Here is a 19792-nt window from a genome sequence, read left to right as displayed (position 1 = left end):
GGCAATCGTTCGATGTCTGAGACAAAGTGCGAAAGGGGTTCATAGAAACGGGAATAAGTATTGTGTTTAATACCAGAATTGATGATCACACGGAAGGTGGCTCACGAATTCCATGCGAAACCAAATGCAAGGAATAACTTTGAAACAGGGATGTACAGGAGAGTCAGGTTTCTATCCTATGGAACTGTGGGTTATGGGCCCACCATCACTACTAGGGAAAACCCTAGTAGTAGCGCGGGTTTTGAGGCTATCAGTAGCGCGGGCAGCCGTGCTACCAATAAGGCGCTACAGCTAACTGTTAGTAGTAGCGCGGTTTGCACCCGTGCTACTACTATTGACTATATTAGCAGCGCTTTTCCAGAACACGCTACTATTAGTTAGTTGTAGCGCTTTCCTAGCCCCGCTCTACTGCTATGTGTTTCATCATTTTCCCCCCCTTCCTACCCAGTTTCAGTTTCAATAAACTGCAATTTCCAGATAGTAGGTACTACTAGATATCAATTTCGTAAAGCATTATAGGTACTAGGTAGTACTACCTCCGTTCCAAATTACTCGTCGTGGTTTTATTTCAAATTTGAACTAAAACCACGACGAGTAATTTGGAACGGAAGGAGTACTAGATAGCAATTTCATATATAGTCAACATGCATCCTCAAGCAGTACAAGGTGATATCGATGACGATCATCATATATAGTTCCAGATGATATCGATGACGATCATCATATGTAGTTCTACATAATATCGACGACGATCATCATATGTAGTTCTAGATGATATAGCCACACACACATATGTAGTTCTAGATGATATCGACGACGATCATCATCCTGAAGCCTGGGCAGTGGGTGTTCCTGATAGTAATTAGGATGGCCTGTCTGACACGAAGATTCTTGCCAACAAGGAATCTCTTCCACCCAACCGAGTTTAAGTGTGTGCGACCGTCTGTGTCTATGCGGTAAGTATAGGTGGTGACGGAGCCCCTTGTGTTAAGGCGTAGTCCAGCTGAGCCTTCTTCATCAGGCTCGATACCACAACTCACATATAGGTTCTTTGGCAATTTCTGAATAAGAAAAACATATCAATTAATAAATAGCCTCGCACATACTCTTGCAAATATATTTCTATTAAGTATAGATTTCTACACTATCAAAAGACACAGTACTACGCATTTGTACTAATTAAGCATGAATTCTACTAATAAGTATATATGGATTATCTACACTATTAATAGTTCAGATTCTACACTAATAAGCATGTGATCAGACTCTACACTAAAGCATATCATCGACTAGATTCCACAAAGCGTATCATTGGACTCTACACTAAGCATATCATCGGATTCACTAAGCCGATCGACCATGGTACTTGTCAGGCAGGTCACGAATGGCACCCCGACAAAGTCATCACGTGGCGGAATTATGTCCCATAGGTTGCACACCTCCTCCTCGCTCAGCCTCATTCTTTGAGCTATGATGGCTTCATGAAGTGGGTTCTCATCATCTTCATCGAGTGGGTCCTCATTATCTTCATCATCTTCGTCATCTTCATCATCTTTGTCATCTTCGTCATCTTCATCATCTTCCACCAGGTTGATATAAATGATAGCCAGCTTGGGTCTTTCTGCTCTAAAGGATAAGCTGATCAACTCACCACGAGTAAGACGCATGCGGACGAGGAAACGGGCCCATCCATCTCCTCCAATCTGTGACATATTGCGTCCTTTCTCGACATCCATAGTGTATGACCCCCTAGGAGCCTCAAATGTCACAGTGTCTCCTATCAGCTTGTTGAATTTCAACCTCACATTGCATGGGACGATCTGTGTAAAAAAAGCAAAATGACACAATGCAGTAATGCCAACACTAAAAATAAAATAGTTGTTACATTTCATCTAATTTCTTACCGCCGCATGACGAAAACTCGGCTGGAAGTAGATGCCGAACAGTTTGCCAGTTGCAAGGCTGCTAGCGCACCTTGACTTGCACAGTCGACATGGTGGTGGTGGTGGTGGCGCCATTTTCCTAAAGCAATATGAGCAAAGGATTAACGATCCACTTCACAGGAAAGAAAAACAGTAGCATGTGATATTTTTGGTTCTTCCGCGAGAAGCAATTTGATGGACCATTATAATCCTACGATCTAGTAACATATTAGATGACAAGGTACCACCTACCAAAGCATTTCGGTGGCACCTATTGCCGAAAAAACTTTTCACAAATATCTACCAAATCAGCATACCACCTACCAAGAAATTTCATCTAATTTGGCCCCTATTGCCTAAGATAATTGATTAAAAAAGTGGCAAATTTAACTAAATTGGCACCTACATTTGCCAAAAAATAACTTATTACAGAAAAACAAAAACATCTAGCCATCCATGTACAGAAAAAATAACATAAAATGGTGCATACTAAATCAACTAAATCAACTAGCCTACTAAATCAACTAATCAACTAGCATACTAAATCAACTAAATCAACTAGCCTACTAAATCAACTAAATCAAAATGTTCTAAATCAACTAGCCTACTGAATCAACTAAATCAAAATGTTCTAAATCAACTAAATCAACTAGCCTACTAAATCAACTAAATCAAAATGTTCTAAATCAACTAAATCAACTAGCCTACTAAATCAACTAAATCATATCAACTAAATCAAAATGTTGCATATGAACTAGCCTACTAAATCAAAATGTAGCAGGGAGGACGGAGAAGGAGGGGCGACTCGAGGAGGGAGAAGAGAGTAGGACGAAGGAGGAAGGCGGAGCGAGGAGGGGCCAGACGGCGACGAGTGGAGTGAGGACGAAGGAGGAAGGCGGAGCGAGGAGGGGCTGGACAGCGGCGAGTGGAGGAAGGACGGGGGAGGCCGGTATCGAGTCCAGCAAGGAGGAGGAGGTGACAGTGGCGCAGAGGGAGGAGGGGCGACGGGGGAGGACCGACACGGGAGGGGGTTGAGGGGGAGATCGAGTGAGTGTGAGTGTGAGTGGATCGGATAGAGGAGAGTGGGGGTGGGAGATGGAATGGCTTAGCAGTAGCGCGCTATAAGGAAAGGCGCTACTGCTAAACGACCTAGCACTAGCGCCTTTCACAAAGAACGCGCTACTGCTATGTGTCAGCATGTAAAAATAGACATCAAAAATACATTGATCATCAATGATCTTTTTGTGTACAATCTGATTTCTCAATATGAGTCCTCGCTGGTTTAGCAACCGGTGAAGACTCATATTGCAGCCACAAATTCTACACATAGAGTTCAATGAAGACCAAGTGCTTGTGGAAGTTTGAGAAGTAACATATTTAAGGTGGTAGAAACTCTCTTCATGGAGCGAGGTGGGACTAATTTTTTTAGTAAACTTAGCAGTAGCGGTTATTGTGGAAATGCGCTACTGCTATGATCCGTAGCAGTAGCGCTCTTCGTATTAACGTGTTGCTGCTAGAACTAGCCTCGCGGTGGCCTCGTGGCAATTATAGCAGTAGCGCGTCTTAGAGCAGGCGCGCTACTGCTACATTTATTTCAGCAGCGAGTTTTGTGTGCGTGCACTACTGCTACGTAGCAGCAGCGCCTTATTTTAAAGCGCGCTACTGGTAAGATTCTGTGTATAGGCTTTTCTAGTAGTGCATGTGGGTTAATAAGTAGGAAGGGTGATGTCATCTTGCATGATCATGATAGCAGGGCATGTCAGAGAATAGATTGTCAGTTATGCCGGCAACCACATCGGTACCAAGGGCGAGGGACGAAGAGAATCATTTTCCTGCTCGTGAACGAGGCGGGCCAATAGGCAAAGTTCTTGTCCATCGGTGGTTACCGAAATATCACCAACAAAAGTAACAGGGTCTTACTGACAGAGTTGTGCAACAAGGTGTTTACATAAGCAGGGAATTATTAGTACTTATATCATATAGATCACAAGAAGGGTTAAACAAAACAATGGAAAGGAAAATGCGATTATCATATTAAATAGAACAATGGAAAGGAAATGTGTATAAACACATATTTTAGGGGTATATCCTTCCCAAGGACAAGTACAGAATGATATCCATGATAGGGTATAAAGTAGAAAACCCTTTAGGTAAGGGGAGAGAAATTTCATGACATTACCCATACAATGGTGTTTGGATAATTGATAAAGAAATTTAGCATTGTGCTTCAAATGTTCTCATGGAAAATCGGAGTACCACAGACATGCTTCGAGATAGCATTGACATGGTATTCAAGCAAAGGTTAGACTTTGGATACACGAAGGATCCATCAGGAACAACTTATAGAATAAGTCTTACAATTTCCTCATGGAAGAATGGATAACCTTACTTAAAAGGAAACTATAACAATAGGTCCTCCGTCCAGGTGTGCTAGGCATGACATCACCTTACCGGGTCATATAAAGACCAATGTTATAACTCTTGGAAATATGTTCCAACCATCATATATGACCGAGATTCAGCTCTGATTGGTGTTAGGATACCTCAGACTCAATATGCCTGAAGAAAAGGTGCGACACAAATTAACAAGGTGACATCATAAGATTCTTAGGGAATGAACTATGGAAGAGAGTTTCGAAATAAGAGTTCATCATTAAACCAAGGAGAGGGTGAGGGTGGCTGATGGTCTCAGCGACAATCCTCGAGATTTCCAAAAAGATGGATTTCCACAATTATGTGAACAAGGAGATAACATTTGTCAGATCAAATGATATAATGTGGTATGCTCGAGAAAAACATACACAATTAAACATTGGTTGAAAGGTGTACCCGAAATATGGGCTTAGCTAGCATGATCAATGTTAATGGTGATTCAATAACCAATAGTCTAAGAATGAACTATCAACCATTTACTTCAAAGCAATAGGGTTGCTAGAAGTAATAAAGTCACACATCAGAGTTCACTTGTGTGTATTCTAGTTAGAAACAACACAGAGAACAAGGAATAATGGTGATGGTGAGAAGTATCACTATGTATCAAGGATCCTCAATATGTGGTGAAATTCCCACGACATTCTTGACGTAAAAGATGGTAATATTCCAAGGTAAAGAAGAACAATTGTTGGATATCAATGAACTCAAGATATAACACTAAACACGAACAAGTTTGTGTTGAATGGAAGGCAATAAAGTGGTCGATGATAACTCAAATCATAGAGGGCAAGGAGGGTATTTCTCATCATGAATTCAATTGATATCCTGGAAGAGCTTAGAATGTTGATGATGATCATGACACAGTTGTGGAGAGATTTCATGAAGATATAATCGATCGACAATGACATCAAGTTAAAGGAATGATGAAGCGAAAGGTTATTGGAACCACAGATACGACACAAACTCGAAATCAAACATTGTTGTTCAAGGCAATACGATATGACAAGGAAGATCGATGTAAGCTTAGCTCATCATATGACCGGGAAGAAGGACCAGATAGCACAGTTAAAATTTAGCCGATCAGGCTAGGAATGACTTGAAGGATTAATAAACTCATAAGCAATGGAGATTACTTAGAGTTATTGAATCAAAGTGCGGAATTGATTCACTTATCGGTGTCCTTGAGTGTCTAACAACTCAAAACCCGAGGAAAATTGGAATCGGTGAGAAATAATACTTGAAGAAGAACTCATAAGAGGTAATATGGTTCTATGATATTATCGAGATACCACAGGGTAATACTCGAAAGTAGATCATTATAGAGGTTGGACGGGTGCATTGATCTGCAGAGGACAAGTGGTTTAACTTGTTTGAGAAATGGGATCAAAGAAGAATACTCATGGTCGGAACCACGATTGCAAAGGATGAATTCACCGATACCAAAGGATATTATATCAAGGAAATAGTTATTATTAGAAGAAGCTTCCATGATAGGATCTACATCATGTCCATGGGCATGAACACAAAGGTACAAGGTCGACTCCTACTTCCTCAATGCATAACCTTTCATTCACTTCTCGCGTTCGATGAAGTTGTAGTGTTGAAATTTTATCTAGCAAAATACTAGAAGAGTATGACTCATGAAAACTTTCGAGTTCACACATATTAGGGAAGGCGTTGGCTCAACCCATCGAGGCATCTTAGGAACATATACCACAAACTTCGGAGTAAATAATACAAGCTCGAAAGTAGAGTATGGTTATCAAAGCAAAGGATACAAATTACCAAAGGCATTATATACCCATGGAAAGGCTCACAAGGTTATTGAATATGAAGGACACTATCGGATAATAATCCAACAAGGGGTCTTGTGGTATACAACGGAACTGATGCGAGTATCGGTACTCTATCAGAGGAAGAAGGAACGAAAGGGCATTAGATTATAGAAACAACTGACTGATTCAAAGCTCAATGCAAAGGAATTATCATTTCCAAATCAAGGGATCAGAAGCCAATGGCCTGATTAAGAATGGATAAGTTGAATAGACTTAGGGGTACAATCGATGACAATTTGATTAGTCGATAACCAGCTCATGTTCAAAATGACATCTGAGCTAGAAAGATAATTTAAAAGGATCAATCGATGACTGCGTGCATTCACACTCATGTTGAATCAATAGGATAAAAATGACAGCATCAAAGGAGACTAACGAATATTGCCAGACATATGGGAAGCATCCATAATGCAAGCAAACAAGTATTTGCAGAGCAATAAGCTGCTAAGGATTTTCGGAGGATCGAATAGTATTTCGAACACTTTTATGAAACACCTGAACAACTGGGGATGAGCAGATACTCGGTAAGTACGAGGAATTATCCGTAGGGGTATTCATGTGGCAAAGAACTGCAAGGTAGTAGGCACGTAGTATTCTTGGAACAATAGAGAGAATTTCGGGGTATCTTGTAATAACAAGATCAACAGGGAATAATTGTATGAATGGAAAGTGTGCGTGGTTATCCATAGGGGTTTATGGATGGAAGGGAATTGCAAAAGCAATGGCACAAAGTCTCGAGAGAACATCGTAGAGTATCTTCAGGATCTTCTGGTGCAGTAGGTGATCATCTGTAATAAGGGGCTCTCCGACGGATGTGATCATGAGATCCTAATGTTAGAGTTAGTAAAACCATTTAACCCAAATAAAAGAGAGATCAGAGTCCCAGAGTAAAGATCGAGGAATAAAAGATCCTAATACCACCCAATGGCGACGTGGGTCCGTAAGCCACACAACCATGTTAGTAAAAGTATTTTTTAATGACTAGACTCAACTTCGGCCAAGGAGTTTGAAAAGGGAGATTCCTATAGGCAGTCGGCTCTGATACCAAATTGTGAAACCCCCGATTCAATCGTACACTAATCATACACGCAAATGTGTGCGATCAAGATCAGGGACTCACAGGAAAATATCACAACACAACTCTAAATAAATAAATAAGTCATGCAAGCATCATAATACAAGCCAGGGGCCTCGAGGGCTCGAATACAAGTGCTCAATCATAGACGAGTCAGCGGAAGCAACAATATCTGAGTACAAACATATATAAGTTAAACAAGTTGCCATAAGATGGCTAGCACAAACTGGGATACAGATCGAAAGAGGTGCAGGCCTCCTGCCTGGGACCTCCTAACTACTCCTCGAACCCGAACTCCACGTAGAAACATCGTCGGGATCCTCTGGCTCCTGGACACCATCATATGATCGCAATAATCGGGAAAGGGGGGAGAAATAGCAAATAAACCGTGAGTACTCATCCAAAGTACTCGCAAGCAAGGATCTATACTACATATGCATTGGTATCAATGAAATGGTAGTATCTGTGGACTGAACTGCAGAATGCCAGAATAAGAGGGGGATAGCTAGTCCTATCGAAGACTACGCTTCCGGCAGCCTCCATCTTGAAGCATGTAGAAGAGAGTAGCAAGTGCAGCATCAAGTAACATCGCATAGCATAATCCTACCCAGCGACCCTCTCCTCGTTGCCCTGTGAGAGAGCGACCACCGAGTTGTATCTAGCACTTTAAAGGGTGTCTTTTATTAAGTATCCGGTTCTAGTTGTCATAAGGTTGGAATACAACTCCGTGTCGTCCTTTTACCGAGGGACACGGCTATTCGAATAGATAAACTTCCATGTATGGGTGCACCACATTATTCAACACGCTTGATCCCTCTCGCCGGACACACTTTCCTGGGTCATGCCCGGCCTCGTAAGATCAACACGTCGCAGCCCTACCTAGGCACAACAAAGAGGTCAGCACGCCGGTCTAAATCCTATGCGTGCAGGGGTCTGGGCCCATCACCCATTGCACACCTGCACGTTGCGAGGGCGGACGGAAGCAGACCTAGCCTCCCTAATACAAGAGCAGGCATTCCGGTCCAATCCGGTGTGCGCCGCTCAGTCGCTGACGTCAAGAAGGCTTCGGCTAATACCATGACGTCGAGTGCCCATAACTGTTCCCGCGTAGTTGGTTAGTGCGTATAGGCTAGTGGCCAGACTTAGATCAAATATCCAGATCTCGTTAAGCATGTTATTTGCAGTATCCACGGACTCCAACCAGGGACCAGGCCCACTGTCGGTGTCAAAACCGGCGGATCTCGGGTAGGGGGTCCCGAACTGTGCGTCTAGGATCGATGGTAACAGGAGGCAGGGGACACGAAGTTTTACCCAGGTTCGGGCCCTCTTGATGGAGGTAAAACCCTACGTCCTACTTGATTAATATTGATGATATGGGTAGTACAAGAGTTGATCCACCACGAGATCGTAGAGGCTAAACCCTAGAAGCTAGCCTATGGTATGATTGTATGTATATATGATCTATCGACTAGCCTGGCCCTGGTTTATATAATGCACCAGAGGCCTGGGTTAACAAGAGTCCTAGCCGAATACGCCAGTGGGGAGAAGTCCTTGTCTTGATCGCCAAGTCTTGTGGAATCTTCCTTGTATGCGGCAGTTGTCCGAACTGGCCCATGAGTATACGGCCACGGCGGTCCTCGGCCCAATCTATCAGATCGGGAGATGACGTGTTGAGTACCCCCTAGTCCAGGACACCGTCAGTAGCCCCCTGAACCGGTCTTCAAGTTAGGGACGCTCCTCGATTCTTCCGAACTGTTCTTCATCTTCGGTCGTTGGTCTTGAAACTGGTTCAACAAATCTTCTTTATCTTCGATCTTGAGGATCACCGAAATGCATTCGACGAGTTTACACGTCGGGTATCCGAGGAGCCCCTTTAAGTTTCCGGCCTTTACCAATGCCTTGTTATTTTTATGCCACACCTGGGTTTGAAGTTGTTCCCGGGCGGCAGCGTCCTCTTGCGTCCGAGCTCCAACGCCGGACTGTATTCGAGGTATCTTTTGCAACCGAGCACCAACGCCGGACCGCTTCCCAGCTCTAATGTCGGAATGTATCCGAGCTCCAACGCCGGACTATGTATCCGAGCTCCAATGCCGGACTGTATATCCGAGCTCCAACGCCGGACTGTATCCAAGCTCCAACGCCGGACTATATCCGAGGTGTCGTAAATCACCTTGGTTCAAAGAAGTTTGAAGGAGTTTAGCTGAGCTTAATGCCGGAAATGCCCTCTATGGAGCCAGCCACTAGCGCCCGAGCTTTATGCCGGGCTGCTTCCGAGGTGGTGCACCACCCTGAATGAGGGGCCGATTTTTGTGAATATTTTTTATTGGTGCAATTTATTCTCTGCCAAGATATATAGCCAGTAGCCCTCAAGGTGTGTATCGGTCTAAAACCCGAGATGCACCTGAAGGATGACGTAAGACCGCTGATCCCAGTAGCCGCTGAGACTCAGGTTGATTTGCAAAATCGACCTGAGGATCAAGTCCAAGCTCGGCAGAATACTTCAGGACACTAAAAGCGGCGTGCTCAGTCCTCGAGACTCAGGTTGGGTGCGACCGACCAACCTGAGGATCAAAATCTCCTCGAAAACTATATTGCACATAAAATTTTCTGCATTGGACAAGCAATGCAGTAGCCCCCGAGACACTGGTCGGGTGGAAACACCAGATCAGGGGATCGATGTGCCCCTTTAATATTTGTAAATAATAAGCCCGAAGCCCAGTAGCCCCCAAGCCTTAATGCGGGCATGGGTGGCCGAATTAAGGATCAATATCCATAGTAAAATCACAAATTATGTGTAATGACTCTATGTATCCAAGTACTTTACGTCATTAATGCTCAGATCCGCATTGTACAAAACTTTGTTGACCGACCATCGGCTTCCACCTCCTCGGCCAGTAGCCGAGGAGTGTTTGTCCTACTTTATAAAACCTTTATGAGGGCAAAGATTTACAACAAACAAGGCAATCTGGCCATACGGTTTTATAAACAAAGGTACACAGAGAGATATGTTATATTACTGTTTAACATAAGAAATGTCTTCGAAAGAAAATAGTCCCGCTATCGGTTCCTATCTTTGGGTTGTCATGCTAAGCATGATCATGAAACGTCAGCTCCAATGTAAGAGCAAAATATCGAGGATTTAGTTTGGGAGGCCAGTTAATAGCCCCCAGTAGTGTTCGGCGACAGTCGGGGTCGAGCCGTAAACACTTCGGCCAATGTTATGAACGGCCCGTCATTTAACATAGTCATCGGATCGCTGACCAGTTTACGCTTATTGTGACAGTCAGTTTTCGGCTTTCTCCACTGAGGTGCTTAACCATGTGAGCTGGAAGCACAATCGCAATGGTTCTCCCTTTGCACGCCTAGCCAAACAAAACGGAACGTAGGAAGCAAGTGCAGGAGCCGGGCAACCCAACTATTGACCGAAGACACAATTCAAAACTGATGCATATATAGCAATATCTGAGAATGTTTTTTCTGAATCCCTAAAGGTGTCCGGCGTTGCACTGCGAGACTAATGCTGGAAAAGCACAAATAGTTTAAAAGTGCCAAAAAGCTTGGAAAGCCAAGAAACGTCAGTAAAAACATGACGTCCGAACAAGATCAAGTGTTCGGTGCCAATCCGAAAATTGGTCTTAGAAAAAAGAAGTGCTTCTGTCATGCTTTAACATGATACATCCTATCTCAAGACTTCGAGCGGGTCAGCCTACGGCTTCAACCTCCTATCCCGAGGGCGGAGTACTTCTCATTAGGCCAGTTTAGCAAACTAAACTCTGGCTGCTTTGAGAGAGAAATTAGGCTCCCCGGCTAGTGACCGCACACTCGCGTCGAAAAAAGGAGTGATAAATAATAATAATAAAACTTTGCAACGACTAAGAAGAAGAACACTTATTATAAAATGGCTCAAATAAACTTAAGAGCCCCCAAGTGACTTGGGTAGAAGAATGATTGCATGTACCGAAGTACTTATATCATATCTATGTTCAACCGAACTTTAAACGCGTCTTAACCGACCGTCGGTGTCACATCCCTAGTTCTGGCCTGTCCTATGCCTGCTTCCATCTGAGCATCATGTTTAAATTTTTGAAACCTGAACTGAGGAATTTTGGAAGCCTCAAAAACTTAAATAAAAAACGGGCAAAAACCCTAAAAATCTCATTCATTGCTCCAAAATGCTCTTCTTAAATGCTTGATAATTTTTGGTAAGGGTTCTGGTCCCAACCAAAATATTGAACATTTTTAAGGAATTATTTTTGGGACTTTGGATTTAATTCATTAGCTATTTGAATTTGAATTATATTCATATAATTAGAATATAATTTCAAATACCCCTGATATATTTTATAAGCTTTTGGAAAAGTCCATCTAGCAATATAAAATATTCAGAGGAGTTTTTGGCATTGTTTGAATTATTTTAAATTCAAAACAGTGGCAAAATAAATTAAATAAAACAAAACAGAAGAAAAAAATAAAAAGAACAGAAGCCTACCTGGGCCACTTACCTGTAGCCGGCCCAGCTGGCCAGCCCATCTGGCCGGCCCAGCCCACCTCCCCCCCCCCCCCCCCTTGTCAACTTCCTCCTTTGCCAGGAGGACGAACAGAGGCGAGGCGTGGCGCGCGCCCGAGAGGCCTCGGCCACCTCCTGCTTCCCCCTGGCCACCTCCTGCTTCCTCTCGTCGCCCTGGACCCCGTCCGCGACGCCACGCACCCTCCCAGGCCTCGCACTCTCCCCGTGCCTTCTTCCCCCTTTCTCTGGCTCCCTCTCTCCTCCACCGAGCGGAGCCCCGTCGCCACCGACGCCGTTCGCCGCGGCCACCACCACCCTCTCGCCTCCCCGACGCCTCCCAGAGCTCCACTGTTCCGCCCTCGTCCTCCTCATCGTCTCACGCGACCAGAAGGGCCCCGAGCAGCCGCCATCGACATCGTCTTCAAGCTTCGGCCCCGGCGCCCTTCTCCGTCAATTCGGCCACTCCGGCGCGCCCCCGAGCCCACTAACCCTCCCTACAGCTCCGCGGTGAGCCTCCGTGCAGAACCCCTCTCTTTCCTCTCGCGTTTGCGAGCTCTAGGCCATAGCTCCGCCGCGGCCGAACTCCGGCCGCCGCTGACCTCGTCGCCGCCGTCACTGCAGCCACTGGAGCTCCCACCCGAGTGCACCATCATGCTCAGAACGTTTCCACGAGCCCGTTGCCTGCCGCAGCTCGCCCTTTCGCGCTCCCTAGTGGTCGCCCGTGTCTTACCCGAGCTCCGGCGGCCGCAACCGAGCTCGCCGTCGTCAGCTCCGGCCTCCCCACGACCTAGCAACCGCACCGCTCAACGCGCGGGAGCAAGGGCTCTCCAACGAGCCCAAGCACGGCCTCGTCCGTGCCCTATAGCATGTTTCCGACGGTCGCCACCGTCCCAGACCTCGCCGGCGTCGAGACGCCGGTGGGGTTGACCCACTTGACCATGGCGGAACCCCCCCTGGGTCGATGACAGGTGGGGCGAGCCCCTGTTAATTAGTTTAGGTGTTAGATTAGTTAACACTAATTAAGTTAGTTAATTATTTAAGCCACTGACATGTGGGCCCAGCCCTGCTGACATTTTCGTTAGTATTAGTTTAACCCTAATCAACCCGGTTAACTAACCTGTGTCACTGACGTGTGGACCCCACACGTCAGGTTTGACCAGCAGCAGCGTCTGTTGACCTGCTGACGTCACGATGACGCACTGCTGACGCAGTAAATGTTTCTGGAATTTAGATAATTCTTAAATGATTTATTAATTCCAGAAAATGCCTAAAACTTCTAAAATTCATAGAAATTCAACCGTAACTCCAAATTAAATAATTTATATATGAAAAATTATCAGGAAAATTCAAGGAATCCATCTGTACCATTTTCATGCATGTTAGAACAACTTATAGCTGCTGTTTAGCACAAATCAATTAAATGGCATTTGAAATAATCACATATGGAGTTTGAATTTGAATCTTGTATTCAAACCAACTTCATTTAATCTGTTGCTAGTTGCATTAGCCCAAAACACATTCATTTTGCCATGTCATGATCATGCATCATATTGTGCATTGCATTGATTGTGTTCCTTCTGTGTTGCCGGTATTTGTCCCCTCTCGATAGACGTGATACCGATGATGTGATCGTTGACACTGATGAAGACTCAATGTTATCTTCAGAAGTGCCAGGCAAGCAAAACCCCCTTGTTCATTCCGATAAAATCCCACTCTCTCGCTCCTGCTCTCTTTTACTGCATTAGGACAACAACGACATACTTGTTACTTGCTGCGGTAGCTGAACCCCTTTATCCTTTGCATGACCTGTCATTGCCACAGTAAATAGATGAAACCCACTAGCATGAGTAGGAGTTGTTTGAGCCCTGTTGTGCCTACTCATTCATGCTTGTTTGTCATGCCTGCTACTGCTTAGAGTTGTGTCAGGTCTGATTCATCGGGGATGAATCAGAGGCGTGTGAACATGTCCCAATGTGTGTGAGCTAAGTGTGTGAACACGATTTGGTAAAGGTAGCGGTGAGAGGCCATGTAGGAGTACATGGTGGGTTGTCTCATTGCAGCCGTCCTCAGGAACTGAGTTCTGTGTTTGTGATCCATGACCAGCTACTACCACACATTGGAATGCTTAAGTGCCCCTCTCGACTTATTAATCAACATGATCTCTGTCCAGGAGTTGCAACTAGTTTCTGGTGTTTGTAGGTAGTGTTAGTAGTCTACCAAGTGGCACCCGGTACAGGTGGGCTTGGGACAGACTAGGCACAGTGGCACGGTGTACCAAGTGGCACCCGGTTGGTGGGCTTGGGAACCCTGCACACATCGTTTGGGGCCGTAAGCGACACCCCGGCCGGATCTCCTTGCGGATGGAACCCGAATAGGCGATAAACCTGGACTAGAGACTTGTTCGGTTAGTCAGGTCGTGGCCGACTCCCTCGCCCGGCTTCCGCTTGAAGGTTGCCGAGGTACATGACGTGTACAGGGCGATAAGTGGCGAAAGCGTGTGTGAAGAAGTACACCCCTGCAGGGTTAACATCATCTATTCGAATAGCCGGATTCCTCGGATATGGAAACTTGGACCCCTTGCATAGTTCATAGACAAGTGAAAGTGGATACTCTAAAATACGCAAGATAAGCGTGAGTGCTATGGATGGCGTTCTCGTAGGGAGACGGGAGCGGATCCATAGTGGTGTATTGATATGGTGAATATGTGGACTCGTGTGCGCCACCTCAAAAGAGTTACTTGCAGTCGTAGTTCAGGATAGCCACCGAGTCAAAGCTGGCTTGCTGCAGTTAAACCCCACCATCCCCTTGTTGATAATGATGCATATGTAGATAGTTCTGATGTAAGTCTTGCTGGGTACATTTGTACTCACGTTTGCCTATTTTATGTTTTTGCAGAGAGACTTCAGTCTCACTAGTAGTTCCGCGTGGACTTCGACGTTTAGCTTGTTACCTCAGCTACGATCTTGTGCCCTCGGCAGGATCTGGTAGATAGTCAGGCTTCTCAGCCTTTTTCATTTATAGTTGTCTGTACTCAGACATGATAGCTTCCGCTTGTGCTTTGACTTGTATGCTCTGATTGTTGGGTCATGAGACCCATGTTTGTAATATCTCGCTCCTCGGAGCCTATTGAATAAATACTTGAGTCGTAGAGTCATGTTGTGATGCCATGTTGTATTTGCACATATCGAGCATATTGTGTGTATGTTATTGAAATGCTTGGTATGTGTGGGATCTGACCATCTAGTTGTTTATCTTTAGTAGCCTCTCTTACCGGGAAATGTCTCCTAGTGTTTCCACTGAGCCATGGTAGCTTGCTACTGCTCCGGAACACTTAGGCTGGCCGGCATGTGTCCTTCTTCGTTCCTGTGTCTGTCCCTTCGGGGAAATGTCACGCGATGAATACCGGAGTCCTGTTAGCCCGCTACAGCCCGGTTCACCGGAGTCCTGCTAGCCCAGTGCTACAGCCTGGATTCACTCGCTGATGACCGACACGTTCGATGCTGGGTCATGGATGCCTGTCCCTGTAAGTCTGTGCCACTTTGGGTTTACGACTAGCCATGTCAGCCCGGGCTCCTTATCATATGGATGCTAGCGACACTGTCATATACGTGTGCCAAAAGGCGCAAACGGTCCCGGGCAAAGGTAAGGCGACACCCGTGGGAATACCTTGCGTGAGGCCGCAAAGTGATATGAGGTGTTACATGCTAGATCGATGTGGCATTGAGTCAGGGTCCTGACAGCGTTGGTATCAGAGCTTGACTGCCTGTAGGATTATCAAGCCAAACTGGTCGAAGTTGAGTCTAGAAATTCTTTAGTTATATAAGGGAATTGATTGTGGGATGGAACGTAAGGCTCTTTTTACTCCTTATACCTTATGCCCTTCTGATCTGAGTCATCTTATCTTTCCTACGGGGATTAAGAACTAGGCTTTCTCTTCTTTCTATCAGGATCACGTGTTACTAATCCGTAGACTTATAAGATTGTTGGATTTAAGCTTGAGTTCAGTTTCTACTACTTCCGTATGTTAATTGTTGATCTCGAAACCTTGATATCGTGCTTCTGAGTGGTTATGCCACCATTTTGTGAATGTCTCAAATCTTTTCTGAGCATTTACAGCCGTTATGCTGTCCGAGTCATCCCAGGTTTCTAAATAGTTTGAAGCAATTTGCAAATTCTTTCCTCCCGTTTCGATGTTCCTTTGGGCCAGATTAACCACACTAATCGGTGAGTTGAGGTACTTTATTGCCTTGACATATATGTTGGAGCTGGTATTATGACCCTAGGTGTCTTAGGGGATCATCTAGTAATTTAGCCATGATTTGTGTCCCAGTGTGATGATTCTGGCCTTTACCCTCGAAAGCATCCCGTGATGCTACTTAGTAGTAGGTATTCTATTTCTGGGTTTTGAACCCGAGATTCACTCTACCTACTTCATGTTGATAGTAATTGCTAGTGCCTTTAGGATATTAGTAACCTTTGCGATAGTCCTTGAAGTCCGTGGTATCTTCTTCTTCCAAATACCATGAACTACTTATGGCAGAAGTTCCTCGTTGAACTGAAATATCACAACAGGATTACTTTTGATGAGTTCTCCATTATATATTGTGGCTCTGCCAGTTCTACCTTTCTGCATGGGTTATCCGGAAGAAACATGTTGAACTTGGTTCAACATGCTAAACCATGCATCCACAACTCAGAAAATTATATGTTCCTTTGAGTTGTCCCACTTTAGTTGTCTACTGACCTTCGTCTATCAATTGATAGTCAAGGGTATGCATACCTTCGTTTATCGATGCCTATTACCCTTGTGGTCCGTCAAGCCATTCTGTCCTGAATGACTTGGAGAAACAAACTCCAGTACCTCATCCATATCTATAATTGGGTCAAAGTAGTTGTATTCCGAAGATCAAATGCCAATTCGGCTTTTGGTTCTGTTCTACCTTGGAGTATTACCCCCTTTATGTCAGAATTGTCATGAGAACTGCACCAACTCTCATGAATTTTGACGTAGTGATACTTCTCACCATCATTAGTCATTCCTCGGCCCTCGTGTTGATGCAACCGGAATACCGACAAATGAATTGTGATGTGTGAAATCAATACTCCCAACAACCTCGTTGCTGGGTAGTTAAATGGACAATAACCTCATTCTTAACGTGTTGGTTCTTGAATCATCATTCTAAGATTGATCGTGCTACCTTGTCCATCTTCCTGGTGCACATTTCAATTGATGAGTTAGGATTTTGTCAAGTCCTCGCTCATTTGATCATATCGTCTTGCCCTGAAAGGCGAGGTTATTCTCGAGCTTAGTAACATACCGGTGGTTCGTGATTTTATGAATGTCTTCTCGGAAGTATTACCAGGTTGTCACCTGACTGCTATGTTGAGCTCGTGATCAAGTCGGGTTCTTGTGAACCACCCTTTCTCCAAGAATCTGTGATGGATATCTCGGAGCTAGTGGGTTAAGCTAGACAACAACTTGGAGAGTTGGAAGATAAAAGCTTGCCTGACTTAGTTCGTTCCAAAGGGATATCCTTGTGTAGTGTGTGTTGAAGAAAGATGATATCTTCATCGATTGGTCCCTGTGATCAGTTGTTGGGCCTATTGTCTTACCCCATCTTTGATTTGAGTATGGGCTATCATCCAATCAGACCAGAACCAACGATATTCGTAATGTTGTCTTACTCGTGGTTGATCCTTCGAGCATACACCATTATATCTTTTGGGTCTGACCAATGCTATCACCTGTTCACATAATTAGGGAATTCCATCTTCATGGGAATCTGGATGAATTGTTGTTGAGCCCATCGACAACATCCTTGCCTTCTCCATAATTTTGCTGAGCATTAAGCTAGTGTTGGAAACTTTTGAAAGCATTTGTTCATGCTAGCTCATGAAGCATATGTTCGGATGTAAGGAGAGACTTCCTCTAGTTCATGTGCATTGGATGCAAGTTGCCGCCGTGGACTCGAGAAAGTCAATGTTGTTTCCTTTGGAATCATCCCAAATCAGTCATGCATACGTGCGAAGTATTCTGTGGTTCGGAGACTTGCAACCTCCATTCCATATGTATATCCTAGCACACCAAGCCACTGATTGATTTGTTCACGGAAAAGGAGTTGATGTGCTAATCCTAGGTCATGCACAAGACTTCAATATCCTCGATTATGATTCCCCACCTGAACTCGATAGTGTTTTATTGTAAGACTACCATGTGATAATGTTTGTCTAGGACAGCGTGTTCACATGTTTTAGCAGAACCAGCTCATGTTTTGGAGCTTGCTATCGCAGTTCGTCCCTCGAGAATCTCGCAACGTCATCTCGTCGATTTGTGTTGCAAACTTTCATTTTTCTTCCTAGACTCGATGAGTCTAGAATATCCTAACACCAACCAGATCTGAATCTCAGGCAGATATGATGGGTTGGAACATTTCCCAAGAATTATAATATTGGTCTCTCAATAACCGGCAAGGTGGATGTCGTGGCCAACACACCCATCCGGTAGACCTATTATTATAGTATCTTGTTTGAGGAAGTTAGCCACCTCCCCATAAGGATTTCGTAGGATTTACCTCCGTAGTTATTCCTTATGGATTCTTGTGCTCCCGAAGTCCGACCTTTTACTTGATGTTCTAGATATCAAACCATAATTATCTATGGATTGCGCTAGCACATCAAGGAGAACATTAGAAGCGGAGTGCTAAATGTCTCTCGGTCGATCATCCAGATTTTATTTCCTTGGACCCGCCAAGGGTGAAATCTGAGAAAGTGTTATCTTCCTTTGCATCTGCATCTTCCACCGGTATTCATCAGGGTAGTAAGTTGTGTGGCCAGGACCCTTGACACGGATGTTGGTAAAACCTTGATGATTGTGGAAATGCTCAAGTTATTGAGAGCACGCACAAGCGCTACGTGTTATCCTCGGCACTAGCTGGGTTTGCTCTCAGTTTCCTCGGAAATGCTATGACCTATTCAAACAGTGAATTCACTCTCTGTTGTTGGGTTCCTCCCCAGTTACCAGAATCATTCCCAGCATTTGCATTTTGTTCCTAGCTTGCACCGCCAATGTGCCATTCTACCATGGGTCTCTTCCATCTCCGGTGATAAGCAAATTCATCCATTACGTTGTCTTCAACAAGGTAATCCACATCATCCAAGTACGAGTATGCCATTCTACCGACCCCCGCCAATCGATTGCTGTGATTTGCCTTCGGCTGATATAGAGAGTTTCAATGATCTCGGTATCAAAGGTAATTCTTTTTGCCACTTAAGATAATAATCTACGAATCACCCTTCTCCAGGATGTTTCGTCGTGGTATCATGGCAATTCAACTCCTCGCTATGTTGACAACCGATCGCCACATTCTTAAGTCTGGAATTGTTGTCTACCTAGTGAACCTCGTCACCTGCTCCACTCCATCCTTCTAGAGGTATGCTTCGTCTCTCAGCTCGAGAGATGTTGCTATGTCACATTCCGGGAGTTAATCCTGAGTTGTTCGACCTTCGAGAAGACCGATCCTTCCAGAGTTTTCCTTTCCTCTTCTTGTCATGATTAGCTGGAGTTCTCAGAGCAAGACGACAAGACAAAGATGGTGTTCAAATCAACGTTCATTTGAAGTGCAACCTGGATCATGAAGATTGTACTAGTTTGCGTTTTCCCTTCGTCTTACCCTACCCTTGAATCTCGGGTCGAGATTCTTGTTTAGTGGGGGTGAGTTGTCACATCCCTAGTTCTGGCCTGTCCTATGCCTGCTTCCATCTGAGCATCATGTTTAAATTTTTGAAACCTGAACTGAGGAATTTTGGAAGCCTCAAAAACTTAAATAAAAAAAGGGCAAAAACCCTAAAAATCTCATTCATTGCTCCAAAATGCTCTTCTTAAATGCTTGATAATTTTTGGTAAGGGTTCTGGTCCCAACCAAAATATTGAACATTTTTAAGGAATTATTTTTGGGACTTTGGATTTAATTCATTAGCTATTTGAATTTGAATTATATTCATATAATTAGAATATAATTTC

The sequence above is a fragment of the Triticum aestivum genome, chromosome 4A, assembly GCF_018294505.1.
Source record: "Triticum aestivum cultivar Chinese Spring chromosome 4A, IWGSC CS RefSeq v2.1, whole genome shotgun sequence".
Taxonomy (NCBI): Eukaryota; Viridiplantae; Streptophyta; class Magnoliopsida; order Poales; family Poaceae; genus Triticum; species Triticum aestivum.
This window is presented reverse-complemented; position numbering follows the sequence as displayed.